This window comes from Arvicanthis niloticus, chromosome 14 (genome assembly GCF_011762505.2).
Source record: "Arvicanthis niloticus isolate mArvNil1 chromosome 14, mArvNil1.pat.X, whole genome shotgun sequence".
Taxonomy (NCBI): Eukaryota; Metazoa; Chordata; class Mammalia; order Rodentia; family Muridae; genus Arvicanthis; species Arvicanthis niloticus.
In genome coordinates, this window is record NC_047671.1 from 12,859,765 (window position 1) to 12,870,298 (window position 10,534).

Consider the following 10,534-nt stretch of genomic DNA (forward strand, 5'->3'; position numbering starts at 1 on the left):
GGGCCATAGAGGCAAATGTGTTCTAAAGCCCTTTGCTTACCTGAGATGAGGTTCAACTGGGAGTCATGCCCCTGTGTCTGCTTACTCTGGCAGTTCAAATGCTGCTCTATTTAGCACACTACTCAGGGATTTGGCAAAGTTAGGCAAAGTCAACTTTAAGCAGTTTATCACTGGAATGACGGAGGAGGGAGGGAACCTTCAGAGAAGATGGTTGATAACACAGGCAGATTTTAGTCTCTGGTGTCTCTGGGAAGTACCCCTTTAGGACAGAGGGCATTTCCTGCTGGGCATCGGTTTTGTGTTTAGCAAACTCTTTCTTCACAGTGAGAAATGTTTCTAGCCAATGCTGTTGGATGCATGGAGGTAGGGGTCCTTCTCTCAAACAGTGGGCCCAATTCTAATGAGAACAGTATGCCCAGCTTTGCTCCAGGGCATGTCAGTTAAATGACCCTTCCTCCTCCTCCTCCTTTGTCTTCTAAGGAGTTCTGAAAATCCAGGGGGCCTCATGTAGAAAATATGAGTACCTATGTGCCCCAAGGTCCTTGAGGGTCGGCTCCCCTCCACTGCCCCCACTCAGGCCCTGAGAGAGTCAGTATTTTCTGCTCTCAGGCCACCCCAAGGAGCTCTCTCTCAGGATCAGCCCCCTGACCTGCTGTTGGAGGGGGACTCCGACACTTCCACCCTTAGGTGATATGACTGTGTCTCGATGTGCTTAACAAATTGCCTGTTCACTCAATTACATTTTATTTAATCATCTGTAATCATATAAATTATGCCTGGTGGTAGCAGTAAATGTTGGTGTCAGTTCCTAATTACAGGTTGATTAATTGGCTGGGGTGATCTGTATTACTATTTATATAAGAATATAGGGGGATGATGATAAATTAGGATGGGTAATCTGAGCCCGGGAACATGGCCCCCGTCCAACTGCACTCTACGTTTGGGGGCGGGGGGACTGTGGGGAAGCCACTGCCCTCTTCCCTGCCCTCTTACCAGATGCGCCTAGGATGGTTTTTGGTGTTCTGACTGACTGATTTTGGCAACACCCGAGTCAAGAAATATTAATTATTATTTAGTGTGTGTGCATGTGTGAAGTTTTTGCCATGTAGTGTTTCTCCTTTCGGTTGTGGCGGAGAAGAATAATGGCAAGCTCGTTAAGTTCAGTTGGGCTCATTACAACCTGCTGGGTCCAGAAACGTTCAGGGTTGGATCTGGCGTGAGGAGCAGAACTGTGAAGAAAGGAGAAGTGGGCAGGGACTTGATGTGTGTCTATAAGACAATCTCTTAGTCACTTTTGTTGTTTCCTTTAAAACATCTCTATTAATCTTTTGATATTGTATACATTGTGTGTTGATCATATTTAACCCAGGCCTGTCCATGCCTCTTTTCTACCCACCGAGCTTTACGTTCTCTCTTAAAAAACAAAACAAAACAAACAAACAAAAAAAAAATACCCTCATTGAGTCTAATACGTAATACGTAATATGCCATATACTCTTGTGTATGGGGGACTTCCGCTAGAACATGGTCTATCTACCAGGGGTCACGCTCCTAAAGAAAACTGACTGTCCTTTCAGTTCAGAAGTTCATTTCCTCAGCTAGGGGTGACTCCCTCTCCCCTCAGTGCTCAGGTCTCTGTCAGGCCTCAGCTTGCCTTATGCAAACGGTCACAACTGTTGTGAGTTCCCGTGTGAGCTAGTTTTCATTAACTTCATGTAAACATAGACATACCGAGGAAGAGAGTGTTTAACTGAGGTACTGTATTGATGAACATGTTTGTGCGGTATTGCTTATGAACCTGATACAGAAGGCTCAGCCCACCGTAGCTGGTGCCATCTCTGGAAAGATGGGACAGGACTGTATAAAGTAGCGGAACAAGCCAACAAACAGCATTTTTCCATGGTCTCTGCTTCTGTTTTTACCTTCAGGTTCCTTTTTGAATTTCCACCCTGACTTCCCTCAGTGAAGAACTATGACATGAAAATTTAAGCCAGATAAACATGCTGTTAGCTGTGGAGTTGCTTTGCATTTAGTACAGCAATGAAAGCCAAACTAGAACAGTTTTTATGTGCAGAAAAGATTGTTTCTTCTCCTCCTCCTCCTCCTCCTCCTCCTCTTCCTCCTTCTTCTTCATCATCATCTGCTGAATCTTATACTGTCTCTTCCCTTTCTTATGCACTGGTCTCTAGGTCTTGGGGGGAGGGGCTGTAGTATAGATATTCCATTTAGGGCTGGGCATTTTGAACTTTGATTTCTGCACCTTGGCTAGTTGTGGGTCTCTGTATTAATAACTATCTAATGCTAACAGAAGCTCCTGTGATGAGGATTAAGGGATTATTAATCTGTGGGTATAGCGATAAGTCATTAGGAATTGGTTTAACACTAAGTTCGTTTGGCAGAACAGTAGTAGTTGGTATCCACCAGGTCCTATGACTTGTCTAGCCAAAGGTTCTCGGGTTCAATGATGGGGCCAGGTATGGGTTCCAATCTCTGGGGCAGGCCTTAAATCCCATCAGAAAGGAGTTGGTTTTTCCCATAACACTTGTGCCACTATTGTACAGTGGGCATAACTTGCCAGGCTGGTCATTAATATCGTTCACAGGATGCACAGCTGGGTAAGACTGGCAATTTTCCTTGCTTATAGTGTGTATAGGACCTTCCAGCACTGTGACAATGAGCCAGGAAGGATGACACTTCTGGGACCAGCTCTACGTTCTGTGACTCAAGTATGTGGTGTCTTCAGAAATAGTATCTTATCACCAAATTCCTAGAGCTTAACCACGAGTATTGCTAATAGCCTATACTGTTTGGGGACCCTGCTGGCCTACAACTCCAAAAGATGTAACTCATTCCTTGTCCTGGACTTTTCATTTTTTTATTCTATAGTGTCTAGTAGGGGAATTGTTGCTCTGTTATGGAGTAATTCCATGTAAAATATTTTTATATGTGTACAAGTAGTTGTTTCAGAAAACTTCTATAGTAGTAGACTTTTTCAAAAGATCTTTAATGTTATTTATTCTTCTCATATTGCCTCATGTGCCCTGCCCCCACTCATTTAACCCTTCTTTCTTCATTATCCCCCTTTCTTTCTTTATTTCACTGCATTCAACTGTCCCTTCCTTCAAGGCCACCATACCCCTGGTGGCCTCTTAAATCTTTCCTCACTTCCATAGATATTTCAAGTGAAACTTTTTTTTAAAGATTCAAAGCTAATGAACACATGTGAGAGAAAACTTGTCTTTCTGAGTCTGGGTTACTTTATTCAGGATGATTGTTTCCAGTTCTGTCCTTTTATCTATAAATTTTATAATTTCATTTTTTAAACATCTGAATTGTATTCCATTTATATCCATGTTTACAGATATTCCATATCAGCAAATAAGGAATTCATTGATGGACATCTATATTATTTTCATTTCCTGGATGTTGCAAGTTCACCAGCGATAAACATGGACAAGCAGGTATCTCTGTAGTAGGATATAAAGTCCCTTGGATATATGCCCAAGAGTCATATAGCTTGATCATGTGATAGATTGATTTCTAGTTTTCCACAGAACCTCCACAGTGATTTTCATAGTGATCAGAGCAGTCTACACTGCCATCAGCAGAGAATTCAAGTGAGTTCAAGCCCCTCTTTCCCCACATTCACGCCAGAATTTTATCACAATTTAAAAAATATTAGCCATTCTGACTGGCATAAGATAAAATCTCAAAGTGCTTTTTATTTCCATTCTTTTGATGGCAAAGGATATTGGACACTTAGAAAATATTTCTCAGCCATTTCTATTTCTTTGTTTGAGAATTATTTAGCTCCATGCCCCACTTAAAATTACTTATTGTGTTTTGTGTGTATGACTAATTTGCTTGCATATATGTATCTGTGTATGTATATATGCGTGTGTATGTATATATGTATGTATGTGTATATGCAAATATATATGTATGCATGTATACATGTATGTGTGTGTGTATGTATGTATGTATGTATGTATGTATGTATGTATCTATAACTTATATTTACTTGGAACCTGAAAAGGTTAGAAGAGAGTGTCTGATAATGTGAAACTGGAGTTAGGCAGTTGTGAACCATTGTGTGGGTGTTAGGAACTGAACTGCAATCATCTGTAATAACAACAAGTGCTCTTAACCACTGACCATCTATCTCTCCAGTCCCTCCGTGCCCTGTTTTTTAATCGGCTTGTTTGTTTCCTTGTTGTGTAGGTTTTTAGTTCTTCGTATAGTGTAGATATTAGCGCCTGTCAGTTGTATAGTGGTAAAGATTTCCCTCATCCTGTAGGCTGCCTCCTCATTCAAATAATGATGTCTTTAGTTTTATGAGATCTCATTTATCCGCTGTTCATTTTAACACCTGGACCACCAGAGTCCTGTCCAGAAAGTTCTTTCCTGTATGTATGAATTTAAGCATATCCATGATTTTATCCTCTATTAGATTCAGGGTATCAGGTCTCATGCTGAGGTCGTTGATCCATTTGGAGTTTCATGCAGGGTGAGAGACAAGAATCTAGTTTCATTATTCTACTTGCAGCTGTCCAGTTTGACCAGAACCATTTGTTGAAGATGCTGTGTTTTCTCCAATGTGTATTGTTGACTTCTTCATAAAAAGTCAGATTATTGTAGGAGTGTAGGCTTATATGTAGGTCCTCAATTCTATCCCATTGACCAAAGTGTCAGTTTTATACTAGTACCATGATGGTTTGTTGCTATAGCTCTGTAGTATAGCTTGAAATAGAGGACAATGATACCACCAGTGGGATTTTTTTTTGTTTGCTACCCTTGATCTTCTGTGTTTCTATATGAAAAATAAGACTCCCCCGTTTTTGTGAAGCATTGCACTGGATGACGGCTTCACTTAATCTGTAGGTTGCTTTTGGCAGGATGGCCATTTTCATAACATTACTGTCCTAAGTCTATGAGCATGGAAGTTCTTTTCATCTCCTGCTATTTTCTTCAATTTCTTCCTTCAGTGTCTTGAAGCTGTCCTCACACAAGTCGTCCATTTATTTTGTTATTATTATTTTTTTTGTGATATTTCATTTTTTGAGGCTATTGTGAAAGGGGTTGTTTCTTTGATTTCTTTTTTGGTACATGTGCCATTGGCATATGGAAGGCTACAGGGTTTTTTGGTCTTAACTTTTGAATCCTGTTACTTGTCCAAATGTATTTTTCAGCTCTAGGAATTTTCTGGTGGTTTCTGTCCTTGAAGACTCAAAGACATGTAGTGGATTACCTTTATTGATTTATGTATGTTGAACCATCCCTGCATCTCTGGGATGATGACAACTTGACCATGGTGGATAATCTTTTTGATGTGTTTTTAAATTTTCTTTGAAAATATTTTATTGTGAAATTTTGCATCTATGTTCAAAAGCAATGTTCATATCACTTTCTCTCTCTCTCTCTCTCTCTCTCTCTCTCTCTCTCTCTCTCTCTTTGTTCAGTCTTTGTCAGGTTTTGGTATCAGGACAATACTGGTTTCATCAAAAGACATCTTTCTTTCTTTTCTATTTTATAGAATAATTTGAGGGCTATTATCAGTGTTGTAGAATTTACTGCTTCTATAAGGATGGGTGTTGTGATCTATTTAAGTTATTTACCATCTATTAGTGAGAGTGGAATATTGAAGCCACTGCATTTCAGTATGACTGTGCCGTAGTTACTCTGTCATCATAGATCAAATGGTATTTCTTTTATGAAATTGGCTGCCCACGTGTTTGGTGCATAAATGTATAGGATTGTATCCTCTTGGCGAATTTTTGTTTTAATGGGTATAAAGTGTCCCTCCTTATCTCTTCTGACTAGTTTGGCTTGAAGTCCATTTTATCAGATGAATACAGCTAAACCTGCCTGTTTTCTAGTTCCAATTGCTTGGGATACCCTTTTCATCCTTTTACCCTATGGTGGTGTCAGTTATTGATTGTGAGGTGTGTTTCTTGGAGGCAGTAAAAAGATAGATTTTGTTTTCATTAGTCTGTCTCTATTAATTGAGGAAACGGAGACCATTGATATTGATTTACTATTGAACAATAATAAAGTCATCTTGGTTTTGTGGATGTCTTTTGATTAAATGTTATAAAATTGGAGACGGGAAAGCGCGCTGCCAGGGGCGGTTTTGGTTTTGGGTTTTCAGTGCGTTTGGCCACGGAGGCCAGGCCTGTGAGAGCTCCGGATCTGGCTGCAAGATGAGCCAGAGGCCATGACATGTGAAATGGTGATGAGTTACCCAAGCTTCGCAGCTAATTAAGTAGCAGAGGAGATTAGAACTCAGGATTGTTAAAAAATGAGTCTGCGGAAGCAAACCCCTAGTGACTTCTTACAGCAGATCATCAGGCGGCCAGTTGTGGTGAAATTAAATTCTGGTGTGGATTATCGAGGGGTCCTGGCCTGCCTGGATGGTTACATGAACATAGCACAAGGACAGAGGAGTATGTAAACGGGCAGCTGACGAATACTTATGGAGATGCGTTCATCCAAAGAAACAATGTGTTATACCTAAGTACACAGAAGAGGCAGATGTGAAGACACCGGGAGACACGGCTCTTCAGAGATGGATAGACGGAGTCCTTTTTGATTCTCTTACGATCTTAGTGGTGGTTGGTGGGGGTTTTGTTTTGTTTTAATTGACATTGGAATAAGATAGAGGTATTACATTACAGATTTAATCATAAGTTTTTCACATTCTTTATTATTTCTGCCTGTACAGAATGCAAAAATTTAAAAAAAAAAAAAAACAGTTTGTTTCTCCAGGGGGGAAAATGTTATAAAATTGTTTATAATGTATGTCAATTTGGGGGTGTGTTTAACTTCTTCAGATTTAAGTTTCTCCTCTAAAACTTTTGTAAATCTGGTTTAGTGATTATAAATTACTTAAATCTGTTTTATTATGGAAATCTATTTTTTCTCCTTCAATCTCAACTGCCAGTTGATGGGCATTGTAGTCCAGGGTGGCATTAGTGACTTTTCATAATTTGTAGAACACTTCTCCAATCCCTTCTGGCTTTCAAAGTCTCCATTGAAAAACCAGCTGTTATTCTGATGAACCTGCCTTTATATGTGATTTGGTTGTCTCTCTTATAGCTTTAAAAATCCATTCTTTGTTTTCTACCTTTTATATTTTGGCTATTATATGACATGGGGAATTTCTTGTTTCTGATCCTTTCTATTTGACAGTCTGTATGTCTCTTGCACCCTGCTTTTCTTAGATTAGAGAAATTACTTTATTAAAATATTCTCAGGGTCTTTGACATGGGTTTCTTGTCTTTTTATACCTATAATTAGTAGGTTTGGTCTTTTATTGTATTAGAGTTTGTTATATTCATGATTTTTTAATAGATTTAACAGTTTCTCTGACTGAGCTATCCAGTTCTCTACCCTGTCTTCAAGATCCAATATTCTCTCTTCCACCTGCTTCAGGCTATTAGAGAGTTCTTCCTTTGAGCATTTTTTTTAAATTCCTGAGTTTTTTAGTTTGAGTTTTATTTCAGTTTGGCTTTTCTTTAAATATTTCATTTCTTTGCTAAATTTTATTTTCACATCTTAGATCATTTTCATAATATCATTCAACTGTTTGTGTTTTCATTTCAGAATTTATTCATATTCTCTTTCAGTTTCTCAGACATACTATAGCTATTTTGAAATTATTGTCTTGGATGTTATATTAGTCAGTATTCTCTAAAGGAATATAATAGATGAATGTATAGACTAGGGACTTACTAGTGTGGCACACAGGCTGTGGTCTGAGTATCCAAGAATGACTGTCTCCCAAGGGAAAGGCCAAGAATCTGGCAGCTGTCTCAGTCTGTTGTTGGAGTCCCAGAGCTGCTGATCTTCAGTCCATGTTGGAATCCCGTGGGAGTGAGTTATCCCTACAAGTAAAAAACAAAACAAAACAAAACAAAAAAACCCTCAGCAACAGCATAAATGAATTTGCTGGTGACCAGGAGGGAAAGTAGAAAAAAAAAAAAAAGAAAACTTTTTGTGGTTCATGGTTCTGAACTTGAATGGTTCAATTGAGAAGATCAATGTATACCCAGCAGCTTGGGTTTTAGTTGGTTTCAGATGTAGTCAAGTTGTCAACCGACAGAAACCATCACACATAGAATCCGAGTTGTTTTCCCAGGGATCATTACTATGGGAGTACTATGTTTTGGAGATGTGTTGCACTGGTTATATACGTTATTTGTGTTTCTGTGTCAGGACCTAGGCATCTGGAATTAGGTAGTTGCTGATTTTTTTGATGCAGATATCCAGTCATGCTTTTGTTGCATAGGTGTTTAGATCTCTGTTACAGTTACCTCAACTTATCAGATTGTAGACCAACTGAATGGAACTTAGAGTTTAGTCTTGGGACATTTTTGACATTGATGTTTGAATGGGGTGACAGAAGTGGTCTTGACTCAGCTAGAGCCAAGGATAGCTTCTGAGCCCAGGAACTCAGAAGAGTTAGATTTTTACAGCCAATCCTCAGGATTCTGAGGAGGGGTGGCAGGACAAGTTCTCAGGTAGCTGGGACATGTGGCGTTGGCTGCTGAAGTCTGGCATTCCTACTTAGAGAGAGAGGAGGTAGGTGTGTGTGTGTGTGTGTGTGTGTGTGTGTGTGTGTGTTGCATGGTCTTCAGACAAACAGTGAGAGAGAGGAGTTCTTGTTATTATTCCCTTTGAAGATAGAATGTCATATGGCTCAGAATGGACCTTGTACTTTTTTTCTTTTTAGTAACATTAGATCTTGGGGGATAATAGCTTTACAGTACGTGCTTGGAATGTATTAATTCTCATGCACCCACTTCCATCATTCTTGGTCCTTATTCCAGTTCTAAACTGGGCTAACAATGAGATGAGGCTACATAGGGCATGAGGAGAGATTTGGAGGACAAGAGTAGAGTGTGATATCAGGGTTGGTTCCTGAGACTTCATGCCAGGTTTTTTTTTTTTTTTTTTTTTTTTTTTTTTTTTTTTTTTTTTGTCTTCCAAGAAGTGATGAGCAAAGGAAGAAAGACAGGTGGGTCTTTGCCCGGGAACACAGGATCACGGGTTCTCATTATTGGAGAGGACTATTGTAGCAGGATGGTTTCCTGCTACTGCTACATTGTTTGCAATAATCTCGGTTTATTGGGGGAGGAGCTAATGTGGGAGGAGCGAAGAGAGAGAAGGAGAGGAAGAGGAGAAGAAAGAGGAGGGGCTAGCGGGAGGAGGAGCCGACGAGGAGTCATGGGGAACTATGCATAGGTCCAGAGCAGTCCTGGGTAACAATTTATATCTAAGGTTAGATATTGAGTAACAACTCTAATTGTGTGGGCATCTTGTTAATTGGGCATTTCCAAATACATAAATAATGGAAAATCTTTAAGCATAAGAGTCTTCATTCTACCAGGTACCGCGGGCATGGCGGGTATTCTGGGGTTCAGCCAAGCTTTGTGGAGACAGCGTGGTGGATTGGCAGAGCCATCCCCAACTCTGGTGTTTCGTGGGTGCCAGGGAAGGTGCTTCTGGCTAGCCGGAGCCCCTGTCTGAGCTGAAGCAGCGGTGGGAGCACTGCGCCACTCTTAACCTCTGGCGGCTTCTAGTCGGGAACATGGCGGCTGCTTAAGAACAAGCCGGACAGAATGCCGCTTTTTAAATATTACCCGCTACAGACTATCAGCTGGCCTTTCTCCTTAACATGCAAGTCACATTAGAAGCAATGCCTTATTGTCATTGCAGTTATAAGTGAGCCTCCTTTCTTGGAAGTTTTTGATTAGGGGAGCTACATTATATAGCATCAAGACACAGAACAAAGTCTCCAGTCTACATGCCTCAGCTTGTCCAGCTTCTCTTAATTGGTCATCCAAGACAAATGGCTTGGCTTTATAGGGCTTCAATTTTCTTCTTTGTGAAGTGGGAAAATGATACGCCTACCATTATAGGGCATTGCTAGGATTTCAGGAGTTAATGAATATATAAATGGTGAGTAAGTATTGGGTGAGTATTAAGTCACATTAAGAAATGCCAACCATCTTCAGTGTCCATTCATTTGATCCCAGAACAGCCTAAAGAGATACCCAGATGGATTACTTAACTCCTCTATTGACTGAGGCAGCTGAGTCCCCAGATAGTGAGAACTTGGCTTTAGGACAACATTTTACTTGACAGAAGGGCATAGGAACCTGTGCCCTGTGAATTTCAGTGTCAGTCAGGCAGGCAAGCAGGCAAGATTCCTCCCTGCACGTGGGACAGAGAGGACATTGGGTGTCTTCTATCATTCTGCCTGGTCTTGCCCTTGGAACTTCCTGTTCAGTGTCTTCCTCAGCCACTCCCTACCTCAGTTTTTGAGACAAGGTCTTCCACTGAGCCTACAGCTAGGGATCTCCTGCTGTCCAGTGCTAGCATTGTAGACACTACAATGCCAGTCTTTTTATGCAGATGCTAGACATTTGAACTCAGCTGTTCATGCTTGCTTGTGATCCATCTTCCCAGCCCCCAGAGGTCACTATTTATTTCCCTTAAAGTCCTAATCTACTCTTTCCCCATATTGGTAGGA

The 10,534-nt window shown here is 40.4% G+C and overlaps 1 pseudogene; it reads left to right on the forward strand.

The window, feature by feature from the left end:
- Positions 1–6,290: 6,290 nt before the first annotated feature.
- Positions 6,291–6,537, forward strand: LOC117719499 (U6 snRNA-associated Sm-like protein LSm6 pseudogene; annotated as a pseudogene).
- The last annotated feature ends 3,997 nt before the right edge of the window (positions 6,538–10,534 follow it).